Source organism: Phragmites australis, chromosome 6 (assembly GCF_958298935.1).
Source record: "Phragmites australis chromosome 6, lpPhrAust1.1, whole genome shotgun sequence".
In the NCBI taxonomy this organism is placed as follows: Eukaryota; Viridiplantae; Streptophyta; class Magnoliopsida; order Poales; family Poaceae; genus Phragmites; species Phragmites australis.
The window spans coordinates 26,288,406-26,310,482 of NC_084926.1; the positions used below are offsets into that span (position 1 = coordinate 26,288,406).

The 22,077-nt window shown below is 50.4% G+C and overlaps 1 pseudogene; it reads left to right on the top strand.

Moving 5' to 3' along the window:
• The window catches only part of LOC133923098 (pathogenesis-related thaumatin-like protein 3.5), a 61,469-nt pseudogene that overhangs the window by 14,091 nt on the left and 25,301 nt on the right, over nucleotides 1-22,077 (top strand).

A 22,077-nucleotide genomic window follows, 5' to 3' on the forward strand; every position in this document is an offset into this window, starting at 1 on the left:
GGGCGATCAGTACATCGTTAGTTTCCTTTGCTCCGAAATACGCCATCAAACCTCCTCTATGCGCCTCCTACAACAACAAAAGACGAATGGAGCTAGCTGGAACGCATAGCTTGTTAGCACGATAGAGCAAACCATCATTTAACACATATTTATTCCACTATCTACCTTCTTTACAATGTTCAATCACTTCTTTAAATTCCAAATCAGTAGCATACAAATCTTTTATTTTCTCCAAACCAAAAATTATATGATCCAATTGTGACAGCATGGTGTATCATCTAGATAACGCATCGGCAATGACATTTTGTTTACCTTTCTTGTGTTTAATCACGTAAGGACAGCATGGTGTATCGTCTAGATAATGCATTAGCAAAATCCTTGGGTCATAAATAATGTTGTCATGTCTCAAGCACACGAATAAAAGCATATAATTTCTTGTCATAAGTAGAGTAATTTAGACTAGGCCCATTTAATTTCTCACTAAAATATGCGACAGGCTTACCTTCTTGAATCAGTACACCACCTATCCCAATCACACTAGCATCACATTCGATTTCAAAAGTCTTACCAAAATTAGGGAGTTGGAGTAGTGGTGCTTGGGTGAGCTTCTCTTTCAATAAGTTGAATGCTTTCTCTTGCACAGGACCCCATTGGAAAGGCACTCCTTTCTTTGTCAATTCATTCAATGGTGCGACAATGGTGCTGAAATCCCGTACAAAATGGTGATAGAATCCAAGAAGGCCGTGGAATCTCCGCACCTGTGACACAGTAGTAGGCGTCGGCCAGCTTTGGATGGCTGCAATCTTTGTTTCAGCTAATTAAATTCCCTATGGTGTCACAACATGACCAAGAAATGCAACTCGATCGGTGCAAAAGGCGTGCTTCTCAAGGTTACCAAACAAACGTGCATCTCTTGAAGCATTAAAAATAGCACGTATATGATCAAAATATAGCTCATGTGACTTGCTATAAATCAAGATATCATCAAAATAAATCACCACAGATTTTCCAATGAAAACACGTAAAACTTTGTTCATCAATAGTATGAAAGTACTAGATGCATTAGTTAACCCAAAAGGCATCACTAACCACTCATACAAACAGAACTTAGTTTTAAAGCAGTCTTCCATTCATCTCCATGTTTCATTCCAATTTGGTGGTATCCACTCCGCAAGTCAATTTTAGTGAAATTATAGCACCATTCAACTCATCAAGAATGTCATCTTGCCTAGGAATAGGATGATGATACCTTATTGTGATATTATTAATAGCTCTACAATCAATACACATTCACCAACTACCATCTTTCTTAGGAACCAAAATAACAGGAATGACACATGGACTAAGACTTTCTCGTACGTACCCTCGGTCCAATAAATCTTGGACTTATCATTAAATTTCCTTAGTCTCTTCTGGGTTGGTCCTATGTGCAAAGTTTGGCAAAGTACCTCCCGGAATCAATTAAATTTAATGCTCAATTCCTCTCAAAGGTGGCACTCCCGAGGGCATTTCACTTGGAAACACATCAGCATATTCCTACAAAAGGTTAGCAATAGCATGAGGCAAAGAGGGAGGCATATCCTCAAGTGTAAACAAGACCTCTTTGCAAATCAAACCATAACAAATAGAATTTTGTGCTATTATATCAGAAATTTCAGATTTAGTAGCTAACATGGCAGCACCCTTCAACTTAATGGTGTCTTACCTAGCGTGTGTATTTTTGTTGTCATGTTGAGGTAGAAAAATATTTTTAGCTACAACCTGATTTTCAGATTTATTCTCATTGTTTGTTCTTTCATTTTCAGCACGTTCTACTTCATCTTTCAAAATTTCAGCAGGTGCCATAGGCAGCAACTTAATCTTCTTACCCTTATGTGAGAATGAGTACGTATTAGCTCTACCATGGTGTAAAACATCATTATCATATATCCAAGGCCTACCTAGCAACAAAGAGCATGCTTGCATAGACAATACATCAAAGTCTGCACTATCTTTATAATTACCAACTGAAAATTGTACTGTCACAACTTTGTTTACCTTCAACATACCACACGAATTGAACCATTGGATGTAGTAGGGACGTGGGTGTGGCTGTGTGGTCAAGCCAAGCTTCTCGACCATCTCAGAACTAGCAAGGTTGTTGCAGCTCCCTCCATCAATGATGACTCTGCAGGCTCTCTCCTTAACAAGAAATCTGGATTGAAATAAGTTGTGCTTCTGATTTTTCTCTGCTTTCCCCATTTGTGCACTCAACACTCATTGAGAAACAAGGCTAACATATCTCCTTGTGTCACTAGCAGCTATTGTTCCTCTCCATCATCAACATCATTGTCTATCTCGTCTCCTTCACCTACAATGTTAGCGGCCAATACATATTCATCATCAATATCACTAGCACTTACATAATCACCATCTTATGTTGCAATGTATGCGCGCTGACTTGGGCAATCCTTCATGACATGGCCCATTCCCTTGCAATAGTGGCAAACAACCCAGTTGTACAGCCTGTGGAAGCAACCGAAGAAGAACGCCTAGCAAGGACCTGCACACTAATATATTTTCTTACCTCGGATGCATGTGACGTTGTAGTAGGTCCTGCGGAATGCGCCCTACTCAAGGAAGGGGTAGCAAACCATGTAGCAGAAGGTGGGATGGTTTTAACTTGTCTCGACGTTGATCTTGGTGTAGTCGTGCTTCAAAAATTGTTCATTAGTCTCTGTTATCGCACCAACAATTCCTTTTCTGCCAAACATGCAAGTTGGAACAATTTAAGAACATTATCATATTCTTTCTAATCTACTATATCCTGAATTTCACGTCTCAACCCTCCATAAAAGCGTGCCAAAGCAGGCTCTTCATCCTTAATAATACCACAATGCAACATACCAATTTGTAACTCCAGATAATATTCTTCTAATGACCTATTGCCTTGGTTTAAGCACTGTAATTTCTTACGCAAGTCACATCTAAAAGAGGGTGGAACAAATCTATTGCGCATAGCAACCTTTAAAAAATCCCATGTAGTAGGCGCTAACCCATCGTTGCATATCCTATTCCACCAAATGATAGAAAAGTCTTTAAACTCACCAGTGGCTTGTCTAACTCTATGCACTTAAGGAATGAGATGAGCATTAAATTTTTGTTCTACCATCATCTCCCAATCTAGATATATTTCAGCATCATAAGTACTTAAAAAAGATGGTATGGTAAACTTTACTTTAGCATAAGGATCATCATTAACATGTGCATTATGTTACTGAAAGTTGTTACCTCTCATACCTTGACGGTTGAAGTTCAATCGTTTTCGTTGTCGTGCCTCAAAGGCGTCGTGGTTGTGCATCTCCTTTTCATTGATAACCTCATGTTCATGGGCTGCACCATGAGGATCCACATGCACATTGTTCGGTGCCTGATTGGTCAACCTATCAAAGTGCGCATTGAGCATTACAATACTATCGTTAGTAAGCTCTTCCCTCAAAATGCACTCTTGCACATCCGATGCTTCACCTGCCATGGTTAGTACGGGAGAAAAGATAACACAAAGGTATTATTCCTATCACTACTATGATGGGAGGTTGAGTCACACACTCTCAAGCATCTTTCCAAGCTCTTATGAATTTCTTACCAAATTGCAGCAGGTGGTATGTCCGGAGAAGGTGGGATGTATGACCACCGCAGAGGCGAAAGCGAGGATTCAAATCTGAAGGCCAAAAGTATGTGGAGCTCAAACATGCAATGTTTAGTATAAATGAATATCAATAGTTCAATTCAGAAATTGCAAAACTGAAAAGTAGTCCCAAGGTAGTCTATTTGGTGGGTCTAAACTCGTCCCGGACCTAGTTCAAGTAAGCAGAAATCCAACTTAGCTTGAGAACTCAAAGGATGCAAGCACTTCTGTTTCTTTTTTCTCTTTGTTTTTTTTTGGTGCAGCTTTTTTTCACTTTTCTGGACCTCTTTGCCTTTTGTTCTTTTCCTTTTTCTTTGTAAGTCAGAAAGTGCTGGAAAAACAGCTAGGATATGGAAAAAAATCATGGCGCACAGGCTGCGGGCAAATCCGAAGTAGTACAGAAAGAAAAACCCTACTAGGTTTGCACAACAAGGATCTTTATTCTCAATGCACTCTATCTCTAGTTAGAAAAAGGCAAATCCGACTAGCTTTCTTTTAAAACAAAAAGTATTTGTTACTAGCCAACAAAATGAACTGAAGTACTATTCTTTTCAGCACTAAACACCGCAACAAAAGCAAATTGAGAGGGATTTATATGGTAGAATTTGCTACTCAGTTTCCAAGGAATAGCTACTTACAAAAAAAATTGGCACGGTGGATCTGCCAGCTGATTAATCATGGCCTAAGATTTTCTAGCGCACTGCAGGGGGAAATGATGTGATCTATTAGGTACGCTAGCAGATGGAAACACAATGATGACAGACACTGTTAGGGGAAAATAAACCACGTTGAGGACAATGATTGAAGATAACTATCCAGGTCCCTCTGGAGCCTTGATCTCCAGACCCTCAGCTAAAGGCTCGACCTCCAAAGGCATCGGGCTCCTTCATCCCATCTCTTCATAACTGCGAAGCCTTCCCACGACTCAGAAACACACTTGGCCCCTCCGTGGCCTTCGACCTCCGAACTCTCAGCAGCAGCCCCAACCCCCGGAAGTTGTGGACCCCTTCAGGCCACCCCATCAGCACTTGAGTGATTCTCCGAAGCCTCAGCCTCCCGAAGGCTCAGCCTTCAAGAGTTATGCCTCCCAAATCCTTCACCTCCCAGAGTCATGCCTCCCGAGGCCCCCGTCTCCAGTTGCTCGGGCTGGCTTCCTGGAGGCTACCGGGTGAGTCATCAGGCCTCAGGAAAGATTTACCAGAAGGGGAGAACCAGTCATACTTTGCCTACAAGGAAGTGACCGACATTAAACGCCTAGGCTGGTGGATGCCACTCTGACACCCCGGCGTAATGGAGGCTATCCTGACACCCTAGACAGTGCAGCACGGGCCGCAATTGGCGACCGGCTCGCCCCCTTCACTGGGCAGGCACCACGATAGTTACTACGATGAATATTTATCTCCCAGGTAGGGTAGAAAGTAGTTACCCGGGATAAGACCTAGTAATTCGATCAGATCCCCGATATTTGTACATTGTGATAACTTGTACGCCAAGCTACGCATGGCCCTATAAATAGGAGCCATAGTCGCCTCGCCTAGAGGGGGCTAGACAGCAGAAAGACACGGAGGTGAAAAAATACCAAGTCGCGCTATGACACTCCCTCAGATCGATCTATTTTTTCTACCATCAATACATTTGTGGTGTTCCTTCCTCTTAAACTTCGTCTCCAAGCTTGAGTCTCCTCCTAAGAAGAAACTTTTGCCGTACTTGCTGGGGCAAGACGAACTCTTACTCCAACAGCGCACCATTCGTAGGGATTTGAACAAAGAACTGCTAAGAGAGGTAGGAATCCACCAGGAAAACCACCAAAGTGCTAGCCAAAACCGCCACTCCCACCGCCGCAAGCATGCAACCATATGCATGGCTGTCTCAGCCATGCACACCGTATGCATGCTCTAGCCTCGCTGCCGTGTGGGACAGCATTCCTCTGACTTTGGCCAACCCAAAACCTTGGGTCGGTACAGGAACTCCAGATGGCACGGAGGCCTTCCAGCCTCTACACGACGAAGACCTCGCTACCTCAGGAGAGGACGCGGCCAAAGCCACAGCCAAGCAGGGCGCCTTCCTGTGGTTCTAGGTGGTCAAACCCAAGAGTGTTCCCGCCTGGGCTTTGTCCCAAAGTATCCCCTTTGATAACACCTGGGATACCCTGGGCGAACCAACATCTTTGGAAAGTCTGTCCACCTAGCATCATCCTTGGGCCCCTCAATGAAAAGAGGGTTCCAAGGAGATGCAAGGCTCTGAGGTGCACAGACCCCGCCAGCGCCTCCAACACCGCCCTCGCTACGCCAACCGCGCACAGGGAACCCCAAGCCCACCTCGTCTGGGGAGGCATAGTCAGAACCACTTCGGCTACAAAAGCCGGTTCACCAGACAGCCTCAACGGTCTCCCAAAGGGGAAGGAGACCCTAGGGAAACCACAAACTTTGGGACACACCGCATTCAGCAGTGGTAAGAATGCCAACTCCAAGCTGCAGTTCCCTAGATGCACACGGGTGCATCCTATACGGACCAGGGCGTGGCCACAACACCAACGACTGCCGCACCCCTATGACCTTTCTGGAGGAATACGTCAGAAGGCAAGCAGGATACCTGGCCGCAAAAGGAGCCAGTGAAGGATGACGCAGGGTTCAGAGGCCTGGGGCAAACCCCCGGGCAAATCACCGGCCCCTCAACACTGCACCGTCACTACCAACCCTACTACCAACGGTACTATATCCGAGCGACGAGAACTGAGTCGGGGGCATGCCATCACCAGGTTCCAGATGGATTACCTCCAGAGCTAGGCAACGGCTAAGGGTCGAGGTGGTCGAGGATCGCCTCTCCCGACTAGCCTTCGGCTACACCTCCGACATGCCGTCGCCAAGGTTCGAACAGATTACCTCTGGAGCTGGGCAACGGCTAAGGGCTGAGGGGGTCAAACAGCACCTCTCCCGGCCTAGCCACAAGTTTTGAGGCCTCCAAGCCTCACAATAGAGGCCTTATTTCTGTAAATGTACGCCCACTATTAACTATCGGTAGTTTACCTAGTGATCTATCTTTCATACAACACGGTTAGAGTATGTTGGAGGCCTTCAACCTTACTGCTAGAAGTCTTTTGCAATACATAGCCACTAGGTAGAAGTAGTAGAACTTAAGTTAGACCTCATTTAGCATGAATAGTTATATAACCTAGCTATGTTTTATACTACAATTAGCTTCTTACTGCCAACAATAGACTGCAAAACTTAGCTAGTATAACCATGCAAAATCCCTACACTCCCACATACGCATCGTGCCTAGGTCGCCTGGGGGGCGGGTCTGCCCAGGTTTCCTGGAAGGCATTGCGTGGCCTCAGAAGTGTAGTTACCACGTATCAAGGGATTTCCTTGATAGACTTTGTTGCGGCACTACCCGTGGGACATCTTCGAGTGGCGCGACAAGCCCACATATCGCGGACGTAGCATGCCTAGGTCACCTGGAAGGCAAGACTGCCTAGATTTCCTAGAACGCATTCTGTAGTCTCGGTAGACAGTGAGGCCCACACACCACGGGCGTCGCTTATGCCTAGGTCACTTGGAAGGCAGATTATGCCCAGGGTGCCCTAGAAGGCATTGCATAGCCTCAGGTGTTGAAATTATGCCCCAGGGGATGTCCTCGGTGGTGGAGATGCAATGCTCTAAGGAATGCTATCGCAAGGAATCCTTGTTGCATGACATGCCTACACACAGCGGGTGTAGCATGCCTAAGTCACTTGGAAGGCAAAACTGTCTAGGTTTCCTAGATGGTATTGTGTAGCCTCGATAGTGTGTTGATGCTGGTTATCAAGGGACTTCCTTGGTAAGGTAGTTGCGGTGCACCTCGAGGGATTTCTTTGGAGGCGTGACAAGGTCACGCACTAGTAAGCATTGCTTGCCTAAATCCAAGGTCACCTGAAAAGGTTTCTCGGAGGGTAGGCTTTGCCCTTGTAGGCAATGAGGCCCAGACACCGCAAGCGTAGCATGCCTAGGTCACCTAGAAGGCAAGACTTCCTTTGTTTCCTGGAAGGTATTGTGTAGCCTCGATAGTGTGTGGACGCCGTATATCAGGGGATGCCCCTGATGTGAGGATGCGATGCTCTAAGGAATGCTGTCGCATGGAATACTCGTTGCACGACATGTTTATATACCACGGGCGCAGCATGCCTAGGTCACCACTAATGCATCAAGCCTAGGTTTCCTGGAAGGTATTGCATAGCTTTGGTCATATAAATGCCACGCGCCAGGGCACATCCTTGGTAGACGATGTTGCAGTGCACCTAGGGCGTTTCCTCGGGAGCGCGACAAGCCTACACACCGCGGGCCTAACATGCCTAGGTCACTTGGAAGACAACACTACCTAGGTTTTCTGGAAGGTGTTGCATAGCTCCGTTAGTGTGTAGAGCCTTTGTCATTAATACATGCCAAGGAGTCTTACAAAACCTCCGGCAAAAATGGAAAACCTTACAAAAACCTCCAACAAAAACAGAGAGCCTTACAAAACCTCCGACAAAAATGGAGAACCTTACAAAACCTCCGGCAAAAATAGAGAGTCTTACAAAACCTCCAGTAAAAATGGAGAGCTTTACCAAATCTCCACCAAAATGAAGATACTTCCAAAACAGAGAGCTTTACAAAACCTTCGGCAAAAACAGAGAGCTTTACCAAACCTCTGCACAACGGAGAGCTTTACCAAACATCTGCCAAAATGGAGAGACTTCGAAAAACCTCTGCACAATGGAGAGTTTACCAAACCTCCGCTAAAATGGAGAGACTTCCAAAAAACTCCAGCACAACGGAGAGTTTTACAAAACCTCCACAAAAATGGAGAGCTTTACCAAACCTCCGCACAACGTAGAGCTTTACCAAACCTCCACCAAAATGGAGAGACATTGAAAAACCTCCGCACAACAGAGAGTTTACCAAACCTTTGCCAAAACAGAGAGACTTCCAAAAAACCCCGCAAATGGGGAGTTTTCCGAAAACTCCATCAGGCGGAAAGGTTCTGAAAGGACCTGACGGGAAGAGTACCCCGCCATATTGAAGAAAAATGCCTCCGTGCCAAAGGGGTATGAAACCTGCTAGCCTCCAAAAGGCACAGCAAACAGATCAAAGGGGTATAAAAACCCCCTCCCTACAGGGAAAGGTATGACCCACGTGACTCAAACACGTATGGTAAACGGTAAAATCATTACCCTACCATCTCCTTTAAAGACACATTTCATACGTGAAAATTGTACTACCATTTAATAAAAGCCAACACTGTGTGGCATGGGAAATATGGTGGAACCCTTGACTGTCCATTGCAGAGGCCGCAAACTCATTGCAGCGACTAAGGGCCGAGGGGGTTGCAGACCACCTCTCCTGCCTAGTCCTCGGCGTTGCCTCCGACACACCATCGCCAGGCTCTAGACAGAGTACCTCCGAATTTGGGCTGCGGCTAAGGTCCGAGGGGGTCGTGGACAACCTCTCCCACCTAGCCCTCAAGTTCGCCTCTGACACGCCATCACCAGGCTCCGGACGGAGTACCTCTGGAGACAGACAACGGCTAAGGGCTCAGGGGGTCGCGGACCACCTCTCCCACCTAGCGTCGGTGTCACCTCTGACATGCCATCACCAGGCTCTGAACGGAGTACCTCCAGAGCCAGGTAGTAGCTAAAGGCCGAGGGGGTCGCGGACCACTTCCCTCGCCTGACCCTCGACTTCGCCTCCAGACAGAGTACCTCCAGAGCCGGGAAGCGGCAATGGGCCGAGGGGGTCGCGGAATACCTCTCCCGCCTAGCCCTCAGCTTCGCCTCTGACACAACGTCGCCAAGCTCCAGACGGAGTACCTCAGGAGCTAGGTAGTGGCTAAGGGTCAAGGGGGTTGCGAACCACCTCTCCTGCCTAGCCCTCGACGACGCCTCTGACATACCGTCGCAAGGCTCCGAACGGAGTACCTCTGGAGGTGGGGAGCGACTAAAGGCCGAGGGGGTCACGGACCACCTCTCCCTCCTAGCCCTTGGCGTTGCCTCTGACACACCGTTGCCAGGCTCCGGACGAAGTACCTCCAGAGCCGTGCAGTGGCTAAAGGCCGAGGGGGTCGTGGACCACCTCTCCTATCTAGCCTTCGGCTTCGCCTCCAACATGAGTGTCAACGGGCTTTAGACAAGTCACCTCCAAAGTCAAGCAATGGCTAGGAGCCCAAAGGGACGTAGTCCATCTCCGAGAGTTTGTCCCCCAAAAATCCCAATGGGGCCTCAGCTGGTCGAAAGTCTGAAACAAGATTGGAAAAGGGCCCAACTAAATGCCAAACCCGGGCAGAACACGATGGTCAGGAACGGTGAAGTCACCAACACCTCGCGTTGCCATCCCTAGCTACCCTGCATATCTACCGTCACCAGAGCCCCAAGGCCACCTCTCTCCATGAAGAAAATGAAGCCTGCTACAATCTATGCAAGGTCTCGATACACCGGTCATCCAAAAAACCAGCCACAAAGAGGGCGAGGAAGTACGGTACGAAGGCAAGAAGGTACAGATACATATAGTACCCGTTCAAAAGATCCCCTTGCACTCCAATGCAAGAAGATACAAGAGCGTCCTCGAAGGTCCATATTATATTATCAAACAACTAGTACATTCGATGAACACATATGACAGTACAGAGATTGCTACGAAGGAGATAGACCCCGACAGAGCAAACCAGGGGGAGAAAGAGTACAAGGTGACTAGGTCAAGCCATGGGCCCACATCAAGGCCATAGTCGACCATGAGACACGAATGTCTCGTGACTTCACCAAGAGCTCCCTCCAGAAGACCGCCTTCACCTCCTACGGGTCCCGGCAGGGGCTACACATGGGGCGGTGTATGCACCTCATCTGCATCCTGCCACTGCAGAGGCTAATACAGTAGCCGGCTCCTGAGCTGTTGGAGGACAAAGAAGAGTCTGAGGAGGTCACCGTCGTCTTCGTAGACGCCTGCTTCTCCTCATCGCTCTCCCCCGCAGGAGATCCCAGTCAGTCTCGTCATCATCGTCAGAGATATCAATGATCCCGACGGGCGTGGCCTCCCAAGCCAAGGGTCAGGCCAGAGCGGCAGGCAGCCGCCTCCCCTGCAAAGATGGAAGCAGCATGGCCATCGGCACCTCTGTCAATGACTGAAATGGTCCGGCTCCCAAAGAAGCTATCAAGATCATCGACATCTCCGAAGAGGATAAGAAGGAAGACGACGCCATACAGAAGATAAGGTTAATTGCTCACTCGTAGGGCTGTGAAGGATCCAGCCGGGTGACCCCAGCTTTATACGCGAGTCAAGCAGCCACGTAAGCTCGGAAGATGAAGCGGAACTGACACAGCGGTGTCCCCCATTGAATACCTGAGGGGACCGTGGCCATACCTTGGTCGTTCCGCCAACATGTGGCAATGTTCCACGATGAACGCCTCGTTTTCTCGCACAGACGCCCCGTCACATTAATAACCCAGGCTCCTTTCGGCGCGTGACAGGGTTGTGGGCACAAGACCCTAAACAGCTACCTGCATTGTCCATTCAGAACACGGCAGTGGCACGCCTCATCCTGCAAGGCAAACGCATGGGGTCCCCCGATCCTACATGTAATCTCTACTCTAGTGACCTCAAAAAGCAAGAAGAACCATTATCGAAGAAATCTGGATAGCTTGTATCGACCTCGGCACGGACCCCGGAGTGCACCACCTCCATCGATGCCCCTCTGGCCTGGGGTCCCGACACCGTGCATGCCAGCTCCAACAGGCTCCGGAGCATATCACCACCGCTAGTACACCATCAGCCTTGGGCCTAGCCATCGACGCCCACGGTTCCCGACGAAAAAACTTCTTAAGGACAGGGAATGGCCATCGGGCATCCTTGATACTATACCAGGCTAGAGTTGGTTTTCCTCTACATCCTCTCCCCCCCCCCCCGAAACATCGGGGCCCGAGAATGAGGAGGTACTGTTGGGGGAACATAAACCAGCCTGTGGACAAGGCCCAGTAATTCGGTCAGATACCAGATATTTATACATTGTGATAACTTGTATGCCAAGCTATGCACGGTCCTATAAATAGGAGCCATGGTCGCCTGGGCTAGAGGGGGCTAGACAACAGAAAGACACAGAGGTGCAAAAACACCGAGTCACGCTGTGATACTCCCCTCAGATCGATAGATTTTTTCTACCATCAATAGATTCGTGGTGTTCCTTCCTCTTAAACTTTGTCTCCAACCTTGAGTCTCCTTCTTAGAAGAAACTCTCACCGTACTTGCTGGGGCAAGATAAAATCTTGCTCCAACAGACACCTTGCGCCAAAAAAATAACTCAACAAGAACACAGGCCTTAAAACAAGACTAAGACCAGCGACACAAAGACATAGCGAGGGACTAAAATTCAGAAAAGCAAACCAAACTGAAAATTGCACAGCACAAAGGGGTTGTAGGACTAATTTTTGTGGGGCTAATTTTCTAGACGCTAGGATGATGGCAATATTAATCTAACAAAAGGGAATACTATGTTACCTACGGAGCAACTGAGGCTCTGGTACCACTTGATGAAAGGAGCGGCCCAATCTTCTGATAGGTTCGATTGATTCATCATGAGAACATTGATGCTTAGAGGCTTTCAACCCGCAGATTGCCGCCTCGCAATTTGCTACACCCGCATGACTGTCGTTATCAACCACGCTTGCACGCGATCGACCTTACTACGAGGGTTATTATTCCTACCAGAAATCGAAGCAACTCACAAGAACAAGGTAGATGCAATCTAAATTATTACAAATAAGATGAAGCACACAAGCTGGGGTTCCACAGACCGATGAACAGTGAAAAACTGACAAATTGTCTTGTTGTAATCTAAGCAAAACCCAAAGATGTATGGCCAACTGTGGCTAACTATTTAAGGGAGATAGAAGGGGAAAATAGCTTCGGCCTAGGGGTGGTGCGCAAGGAACAGGTGCAGCTTCAACCCTTGTTTCCTAACTCAATGACATGACCCTGTGGGTCCAATAACAGAGGTGGTGCAGCACCTAAAAATCTAGGCCACGACAGCTGTGCTGTTCTAATTTCTGGCGTTGAAATATCTGCAACATGCTTTTAAATCAAGTTGGATTCAATCCTTGGGGATATGTTAGATGCAGCTGGACATGGGAAGTTGAATTCAGTTAGAATCCTTCCTTGTATCAGCATGGCAGGTGGAATCGAGATGGACTTGATCTGGCCATGGAAAAGGTCTTGCTCTGTGGTGTGCAGCTTCTTCAAAACTGAGGTGGTTCGATGTTGGGTTTGCACACGTGCAAAGGAAGTTGATGTAGATGGTGCCCTATCTGCCTCCATGCACATGTAGAAGATGTTGTGGCAAGGTTGGTGAATATTTTGTTGATCCCTTCCTTGTATAGATTCAGCTCCAATAGTCTTAAGCAATAGAAAATCATAGCCTTTATTTAGTAGTACTCCATCCTCACAAAAATGATTATGGACAACAAGAAATGAGCTCACCTCATGATTTAAACGACGTCCATAAGCTCTTGTTATGGGACCTTGCATTGGTGCAGTTAATGGAGGAATATTTGTAGTGTTTGTATCCGAAGAAGTGATGTCCTCATCACCATCGGTGTGACCAAGGGCTTCGCATCGCTCATGTAAGACTTCTTCAGTAAATCCTTGGTGTACTTCATCTGGTGGACAAATGTACCTTGATTGCATTACTTGATTTATAGTCCAAGGAAGAAGTTGAGCTCACCTATCATCAACATCTCAAATTTCCTGGTCATAGTTTCTACAAACTTGGCCACAAGAGTATGAGAATAACCACCATAGATGATATCATTCACGTAAATCTGAACAAGTAGAAAATCATTGCCATGCCTGAGAGTGAACAAAGTTTTATCTATAGACCATATCTCATACCCATGCTCTAGCAAGGAAGACTTAAATTTATACAAAGCCTTCCTAAGCGTACACACTCTATGAGGGTATTTGGGGTGCTAAAAACCTGGGGGTTGTTTGACATATAACTCTTCTTCTATGAAACCACTTAAGAAAGCACTTGACATCCATTTGGTATAACTTCAAACCTTGGGATGCCGCAAATGCAAAAAGAATCCTAATAGCTTCTAGCCTAGCTACTGGTCCAAAGGTCTCTCTAAAGTCTATCCCATCTACTTGAGTGAAACCTTGAGCCACAAGCCTAGCCTTTTTTCTCACTATAGATTCATCCTCCCCCTGTTTGTTTTTGAAAACCCATTTTGTGCCAATGGTGTGAACATTAGGAGGTGGTTCTACTAGGACCCAAACTTGGTTTCTCTCAAAATTTTCTAACTCTTAATGCATGGCATTGATCCAATTTGAATCAGATAAAGCATGTCCAACATCATGGGGCTCTAAAGAAGCAACAAATGTAGAATTAGTAAAGTGAGCATGATGAGTAGATTTGGAATGAGTTACCCTCTCACCTAGATCACCAATCATTTAGTGTGGTGGGTGATGCTGCAGAATGTGCTAAGGGGCCTCACGCTGTGAGAGGACCTCTCCCTCAAACACTGCTGGTGCAGACTCAAAAGTAACTAAAATGGAAGAAGAGGCTGCAGGACCCTCTACCGGTGTAGAAGAGGCAGGAGCTAGCTCCGGAGTGAGTGTAGTAGGAAGTAGTGGATCATCCTCGTCATCCCTAAGCTGGAAGATCATCATCCAAGAAGGTGCTTTCACCAATCTCATGGCCACCTGCACACTCAAAGGAAGCACTAGCGCAAGGGGTTGATTCATCAAAGGTCACATCACAGGACTCCATGATGGTGTTAGTGTCAAGATTAAAGACCCTGTAAGATGACCATGAAGAGAATACCCCAAGAAAATGCCATCGGAAGAACACGACTCAAACTTGTCAAGATTGCCATGCTTTATGATGAAACATCGACAACCAAAGACTCTCAAGTGTGAGACCTTTGGCTACCTCCCAAAGCGCAACTCATAAGAAGTAAAATTTAAATTGAGCGCAAGAAAACTTGATTTGAGATGTAGCACGCTGTGTTAATGGCCTCAGCCCAAAACTTCCCAGGAGTCATATGCTCATCGAGCATCGTCCTAGCCATCTCCACCAAAGTGTAATTTTTTCTCTCAACCACACCATTCTGATGAGGAACACATGGGGCCGAAAATTGATGCTCAATACCATGCTCAAGACAAAAGGCATCAAAGAGATAGTTCTTGAACTCGGTGCAATTATCACTGTGAATTGCTTTTAATGCATCAGCAAGTTCCTTGAACAATCTCAAAGCCAAGCTCCAGAAGTGTGAGAACACTTCATCCTTACTCACAAGAAAGTAGATCCAAGAGTAGCGAGAGAAATCATCAACAATGACAAGTACATACCACTTCCCACCCACTGAGCGAACCCGAGAAGGACCAATGGTGTCCATCTAGAAAAGTTCTCCTGGTCGTTCAGTCATCACTAGATTGACTGGTGGATGAGATACAACAACCATCTTGCCATGCTGAGAGGGAGCGCAAACAAGATTCTTCTCAAACTTGAGCTTGGGCAATCCTCGGATCAAGCCTAGGGCACTCAAATGAGTAAACAAATCAAAACTCATGGGCCCTACTGTCTTATGCCACATCCAAAGCTCGGAAGAAGGTTGAGCAATCAAACCACAAGAAGAACCAAGAGACTTAGAAAAATTAGCTCCAAAAACTCTCCCAACTCTGGAAATCTTGCAAATAAAAGCGCCAGAAGAATCAAGAACTTGAAAAGTGTCACGTTTGAAAAGCACTTCCAAGTCCTCATCTAACAACTGAGATATAGAGAGAAGATTGTATCCCAAATGCTCCACGAAAGCCACATCATTAAGAGTAAAACTCTCATTAACCCTTACCATACCTTTGACTTTCACCCTTCCTTTCTGATCATCCTCGAAATGTACTCGTGCCGCTTCATCGGGGTGAGTCCGGAGAACTATGATGCATCTCCGATCATATGGCACGAACAACCGGAGTCAATGAGCCACTTGTTCTCCAGACCTCTGCCTTCCACCTACATGCGAGAAGAGTAGTAGGTGAATGGCTCAGTACTGGGGTTAGTCATAAACTTCTTGGGAATTCAGTACTGGCTCATCTACCCTAAGGTAGTAAAAGCATGTGCATGCAAATCAATCCTAGCACTAGCAAGTTGGGGGCAGTACCACATAGAGGAGAGCGTGGTTTGCCAAAGCGCTGTGACTCAAAACCTCTTACATGTGAACCAAAACCATGTGAGTCTTGGTAGGATCCACACCAGGTACCACCTCTAAGAAGAGACTAAAAAATACTAGGGACTCATAAGTGGAAATGAGGAAAAGGCTCATGTATACCAACAGAGGGGCGGTACATGTCCTGGGTGCTCCACTCCCACTCACGCCACTCATCTCTCCTACAGTGAAAGCAAAACCCAACCTCGTGACCCTCTCTCTGGTAATAGGTGGAGTGATAGCATCTCTCGGGAACTTGAATGCCAGTCATTCGAGGCTCTCTCATAGGCTCTCTCATCTTAGGCTGTGAAGCTCTCTTGAATTGTGATGCCAGCTTCTTCTTTGTGGATTGTGGAATGGATTTCTTGATGGTTTGTGGTGTGGTATTGATTTTGGACTTCTCAAATTCTAGGGTAGTAGGTGTGGTGAAAATAGTTTTACTCTCCTCATTGTAAGCCACTCTCTTAAAACCTAACCCAAGAGCCAAACCTGTCTTGTCAGCATACATCTTGTTCTTCGCCAAGATCAAGTTTATTTTATCTTTGCCCTCTGAGCATTTCTCCACTACAGAAAGGCGATACTTATTCTCGATCAAAAGCTTCTCAACTTATCCTCTAACCCAGCTGATTTTGTCCTGAAAGATGGTAAAGGCGGAAAAATTTGGCTGCACATCCTTCGAACTCCTAACACTCCCTACTATAGATTCCAACTCCTTAATGTGCTTGGCTTTTAGTTCAATATCCTTTGCATACAAAGGGCAATTTTTGCAAGCATCTAAGAGAGTGGTTGTCGGAGGGTGAACTCCTCAAGCAGGGATCTGGAGGGACCCCCTTTGAGATTCGGTTGGGGGGATGATTCTGAACCCGCTTCATAGGTGAAATAAATGGGAGTAAATAAGATGCAGGTGGAATGGAACGATCGGATGCAGGAAGTAGTAAATGCTCAGGGGATTTTTAGATAGGTTCGGGCCGCACTGAGCGTAACACCCAACTCCTATGTGTATGCTATAAATGCTCAGAGAATGTTTCTCTGAGTACCTACTGGGTTTCAAGAATATTTATCTAGTCTAGAGCTTCGTGCTCCTTGTTCTTCAGTTGATCTAGGCTTCTGTCTGGTGTTCTTTGAGACTTGTCCTTAGCTTAGTCTGGACTCAACTCGTACTGAACTGGATCCCTGTTGAACTGGTTTTCTCCGGGGAGCCTGCCCCGCCTATATACCTGCCGGGGCGGTGGCATGCCCAGAAAGGATGGCGCGAGTTCCAAGGTGCCACAAATGGAAAGCAACCATCATGGGCTGCTGCGCGAGGTGACGGGCAGGGTTGAAAACGTGCCCCCGTCCGGTCTTGTCCGTCATCATGCCATTTTTTTAATGGGCGCCGCAGGGAGGGCCCACCGAGCAACCACCGAGCAGCCCGGCGTGCCCGCCCGGTCAGAGCAGGTCTGACACAACAGGGCAGCAGGCGGGGCGCCTCGAGCTCTGCGACATTATCCCAAGGCGCGTCAGATGACGCACGATGGGACCCGTGCATTAAACGTCCCCACTCCTCCCTGCCAGGCCATGGCAGGGACTGACAGCAAGCGTGGAGGTGTCAATTGGAACTGACAGGCCATGCGCCCTCTTAAATGCGGCATCGGGCCTCTCACCAGCTGACACCTCACCACCGGGCCTCTGTGGGGACCACCGGCGAAGGACTTCTCAGGCCCTCGGGGAACCGAGTGCTCGGGGGCCACTGTTCGTAGCCCCGAGCACTCTCTCCCGGATATGCCCTTTCTTGGTCCTCGGGGAACCGAGTGCTCAGAGGCCACTATTCACGGCCCTCAACACTCTCTCCTGGAATTGACTGTTCGGGTCCTCGGGGAACCGAGTGCTCGGGGGCCACTGCTCATGGCCCCGAGCACTCTCTCCCGGAACTGGCCGATTGGGTCCTCAGGGAACCGAGTGCTCATGGGCCACTGCTCATGGCCCCGAGCACTCTTTCCCGGAACTTAGATTTTCTTATCATCGGGAAACTTGGGTGCTCGGGGGCCACTATTCATAGCCCCGAGCACTCTCTTCCTGGTACTTGGTCTTCTCGGGCCATCGGGGAACCCGGGCACTTGGGGACCACCGTTCGTGGCCCCGAGCACCCTCTCCCGGAACTTGGTCTTCTCGGACCTCAGGGAGACCACCCCCGAGGGAGGGTGCCATGTGGCACTCTACTATTCTGGCCTCGGGACTCGGGGACCCCCGGTTCCTGTGTCACCGACAGCAGCCCCCGGGCCCATTAGTAGGCGATGGCCCAGAGACTGCGAATGGGACCCTCGTCTTCATCGAGGCCGATCCCAGCACCGATGCCACGTGGCACTCTACTATTCTGGCCTCGGGACTCGGGGACCCCCGGTTCCTGTGTCACCGACAGCAACCCTCGGGCCCATTAGTAGGCGATGGCCCAGAGACTGCGAATGGGGCCCTCGTTTTCATCGAGGCCGATCCCAGCACCGATGCCACGTGGCCTATTCTCAGGCGCTGGTCTCTCTGGCCCAGGTTTTTGGTACGGCCCAGCGGGGAACTGAACGGACGGGCGTCCATCCGACTCCCGAGACGCGTGATAACGAGGTGGGCGGTACGCGTGGCATCCCCACAGATCAAGGATAGTGCATTTGGCAACCGCACGAATTGAGGGAGATTTGCCTAGCACCCGCGCCGAATGAGGAAATTCGCCTCACCGAATGCGCCGCGGAAGGCGCCGTTAGAAATCCCCAGGATATAAAAAGGAGAGGGGATCGAACTGTTGCCCGTTTATGCCATTCTTGCGATCGTCGCTCTTGCTTTCTTCTTCCTTGCTCTTGAGAGCCCTCGCCCTTCCTTCGGCCCGCAACGCACTCTCTTCCCCACCCTTCCAGCTCACTCCCCACCCTGAAAAAATGCCGAGGGTAGGAAGCAGCCATCGTGTCAAGGGGCCCGACAGCGTGCTGCCGGAGTCGAGGATCGTCAATGAGGAGGGGGCAGATAAGGTCCGCAAACTTTTGGTGCCCGAAGGCCAGTGGGAGGCATCGGTGGTTTCGCTGGTGACCTTTTCGCCCATCACTGACCGACCGGAGCGCATCGTGATCTCCATCTCCTTCGTCGCCACCAGGCTGGTGCCGCCGTTCTCCACCTTCTTCCTCCAAGTGCTGGACACCTTCGGCATCCAGCTCGTCCACTTGAGTCCGAACTCAGTGGTCATCTTGGCCATCTTCGCGCACTTCTGTGAAATGATCATGGGAGTGCCACCGTCTGTGGCCTTATTCCGGCACTTCTTCGTCCTGCGAGCGGCCGGGAAGAAGAGAGGTTCCTCCGGTGTGGACGTCGCTGGCTGTTGCAACTTTCGGCTGTGAGACGGGCTCGCCGACTTGTACATTCCGCAAGTGCTGCAGAGCAAGTGGGAGGACTGGCGCCACGACTAGGTCTACGTCGACGTCAGCCCCCATGATCGCCTCGTGCTACTGGAGACGGTGGCAGAGCCCCATAGGCCGACCTGGGAAGTGGCCCCGGCGGAGGATGAGCGGATGCGGCCAGTCCTGAACCACATCGACTATCTGTGCCAGGCGAGACTGACCTCGATGATGGTGGTGGCCGACTACTTGCGCCGCCACCTGGCGCCCCTGCGGGAACGGGCCTGCCCCTCCTGGATGTATACGGGTCCGAACGACATCACGAGGACCCACATCAGCGAGGAAGGGAACCTGGAGGAGGGAGTGCTGGCGGCCCTGCTAAGGGTGGTGACCGGCGTCGAAGACCTCACCCAGGCGATCCTACCCCAAGAGCAGCTGGTGCTTTGCGCAGACCTGGGCTGGGTGGCGCTGCAAGCGACGCTGCTAGAATTCGATGCCCAGGGTTTTGTGGATCGTCCGGGGCGCTTTAACCCCGGGACTATTCAAATCCCCGGGGTGGAAGAAGAGGCAGGCGGCGTGCAGTGGACCGGCGGCGGGGACACCGCAGGCGGCAGGCTGTAGGTCAGCGGCAGGGATGCCATGGGCGGCAGGCTGCAGGCCGGCGACAGAGGCACCACCGGAAGCGGAGCAGCGGCCTCGGGGCACAAAGGGAAATGCCCCCGGTCGTTCATGCCCCAGCCCTCGTCCTCGTCGTCGCCGTCGCCTCCACGACAGTGGCCTGCGGCGAGCGGTGCGAAGGAGGGAGGCTGGGGCGGCCAGTCATTGGGCACGGAGCCCGCGACGGAGGCCAGGTCCAGGGTGCGGGAGCCCGAGGACTAGGGCTGGGCCAGCGGCACAACAGCGGGCGCCCGGGCTGACCCGGCGCCGGAGGCAGGCTCCACGGTAGCCCCTCAATGGCCCGTGGGCCAGAGCCCCCCGCCGAAGAGGAGGAAGGCGGACCCCGGGCTGAAACCACAGGGCCTGGACTTCAAAATCCCCGAGTCCCAGTGGCAGTACCGCGGACCGGAGTCCACATAAGTTCTTTCCTTGTCGTGAGCATGTTTCCCTGGATATTAGTTTGCGGCACTGACCTTTGTTGTTTTCAGGCCTTCCAAGGACCCCGCCAGAGGCCAGAGGCAGCAAGAGGTGCCAAGGCCGGCTCCTGCTCCCGAGCCGAGCGCGCCCATGCCACGGTCGAGCGCGACAGTGGAACTGGAGCCACAGGCACCGCCCTGCCCTGAGCCGGGGGTAGCGGCCGCACCCGAGCAGCCGGCGCCGTCCGAGCCCTCCCTGAGCACTTTGAGGGCGGAGCAAGCGGCCGCGGTGGAAATGGTCGCGGCGAGGGCGGTGCCGGCATGGCAGTTGTCGGGGACCCCGAGCGCCTCTGCAGAGAGGGCTCGCAGGGGACCCAGCGCCCGGTCGCCGTCTAGCCAGGCCCCAGAACCCCTCCCGGACGTGCTCGGACGCGCCCGAGGGTTATCGAGCGGCTGGAAGTGGCCGTGGCGGTGGAGCGAGCTGAGCTCGATAGGGACCGCGCTGCCCTCGTCGAAGAGAGGTGCCGGCTAGAAGAGGTCGGCAGGCTCCTGGAGGCCCGGATCGCCTCAACCCGCGTAACCCACGAGAGGTCAATGCGCACGATGGCCGAGGAGCGGGAGGCGTTTGTGGAGGTGCGCGACGAGGCTGTCGCCGCGCAGGAGAAGGCCACTTGCATGGTGCGGTAGGCAGCCGAGCGTGACCAGGCCTCGCGGAGATGGGCCGCGGAGCTGCTCGCTTGGGAGCAGCTGCTCCTTCCTCGGGAGGAAGCGATCTTCAAGCGTGAGAAAAGCGGTGCAGTCCGCCCAGGCAGACCTAGCCCGCCAGAACGATGAGTTCGAGCGGAGCCGCTCTGAAGTCCTTCGTCGAGAGGAGGTTGCGATCCACGAGACCGATGTTGAGATCACGGTGATGGCTCAGGATGCCCGGGAGGAACAGATTGCACGGTGCGAAGCTGAGGCCACCACTGCCTGGGAGGAGCAGGCCACCAAGTGGGTGGCCGAGATGGCCACCCAGGAGCAGGTCCTCGTAGCCTTGGCTGAGCAGGTGAAGCGGGGGCAAGCCGAGGCCCCGGGCACCAGTGGCGTCCCGACTAGCGCAGCCGAGGGTATCAGCCTTGAGGAACGGCTGCAAATCGCGAGGGACGAGCTCAAGACTGTCGTGGCCGAGTGGGCCAACGTGAAGTTGATGATACGAGACATCCTTCATCAGGCGCGAGGTCCGTGAGGGTAGCCGGGCTCGGGCGCATCAACGTGGGCGAGAAGGAGATGGACCAAGAGACTATCGGCCACCTCGCCCTCGGCTTCGAAGAGATCAGCCGGCGCCTCAAGGCTCTCCCGAGGGCTATGCAGGAGTTGGCATCTCGAGAGGGGTGCGCTCTGGCCCAGGCAATGGCCGAGCACGTCCTTGCCTGCTACCGAAGCCGAGACCCTGCCTTCTCCTGGAACCGGTCCGGCAGGGAGTGGTCGAGGCTGAGGAAGCGGCCACCCGGGAAGCTGTCTGGGACACCGTAGCTGAGGTGGCAGCATGCTTCACGTGGGAGCCACCGCCAGAACCGAGCAGCAGCAGCAGCAACGAAGTGTCCTCGCCCCCTTCAGAGCTTGCTGACTTAGATTAGATTTTTTGTTTTTTGACTGTTGTAAATATGGGGGTGATCCCCTCCAGAATTGTTTTTTTTTTGAAATATAATAGAAGCCTTTCTTTTGGGATCGAAACTCCACTACTTGTCTCAATGCTTTTGACTTTTCACTTGATGTCCCGAGAAGTACTTAGCCGGACCGAGC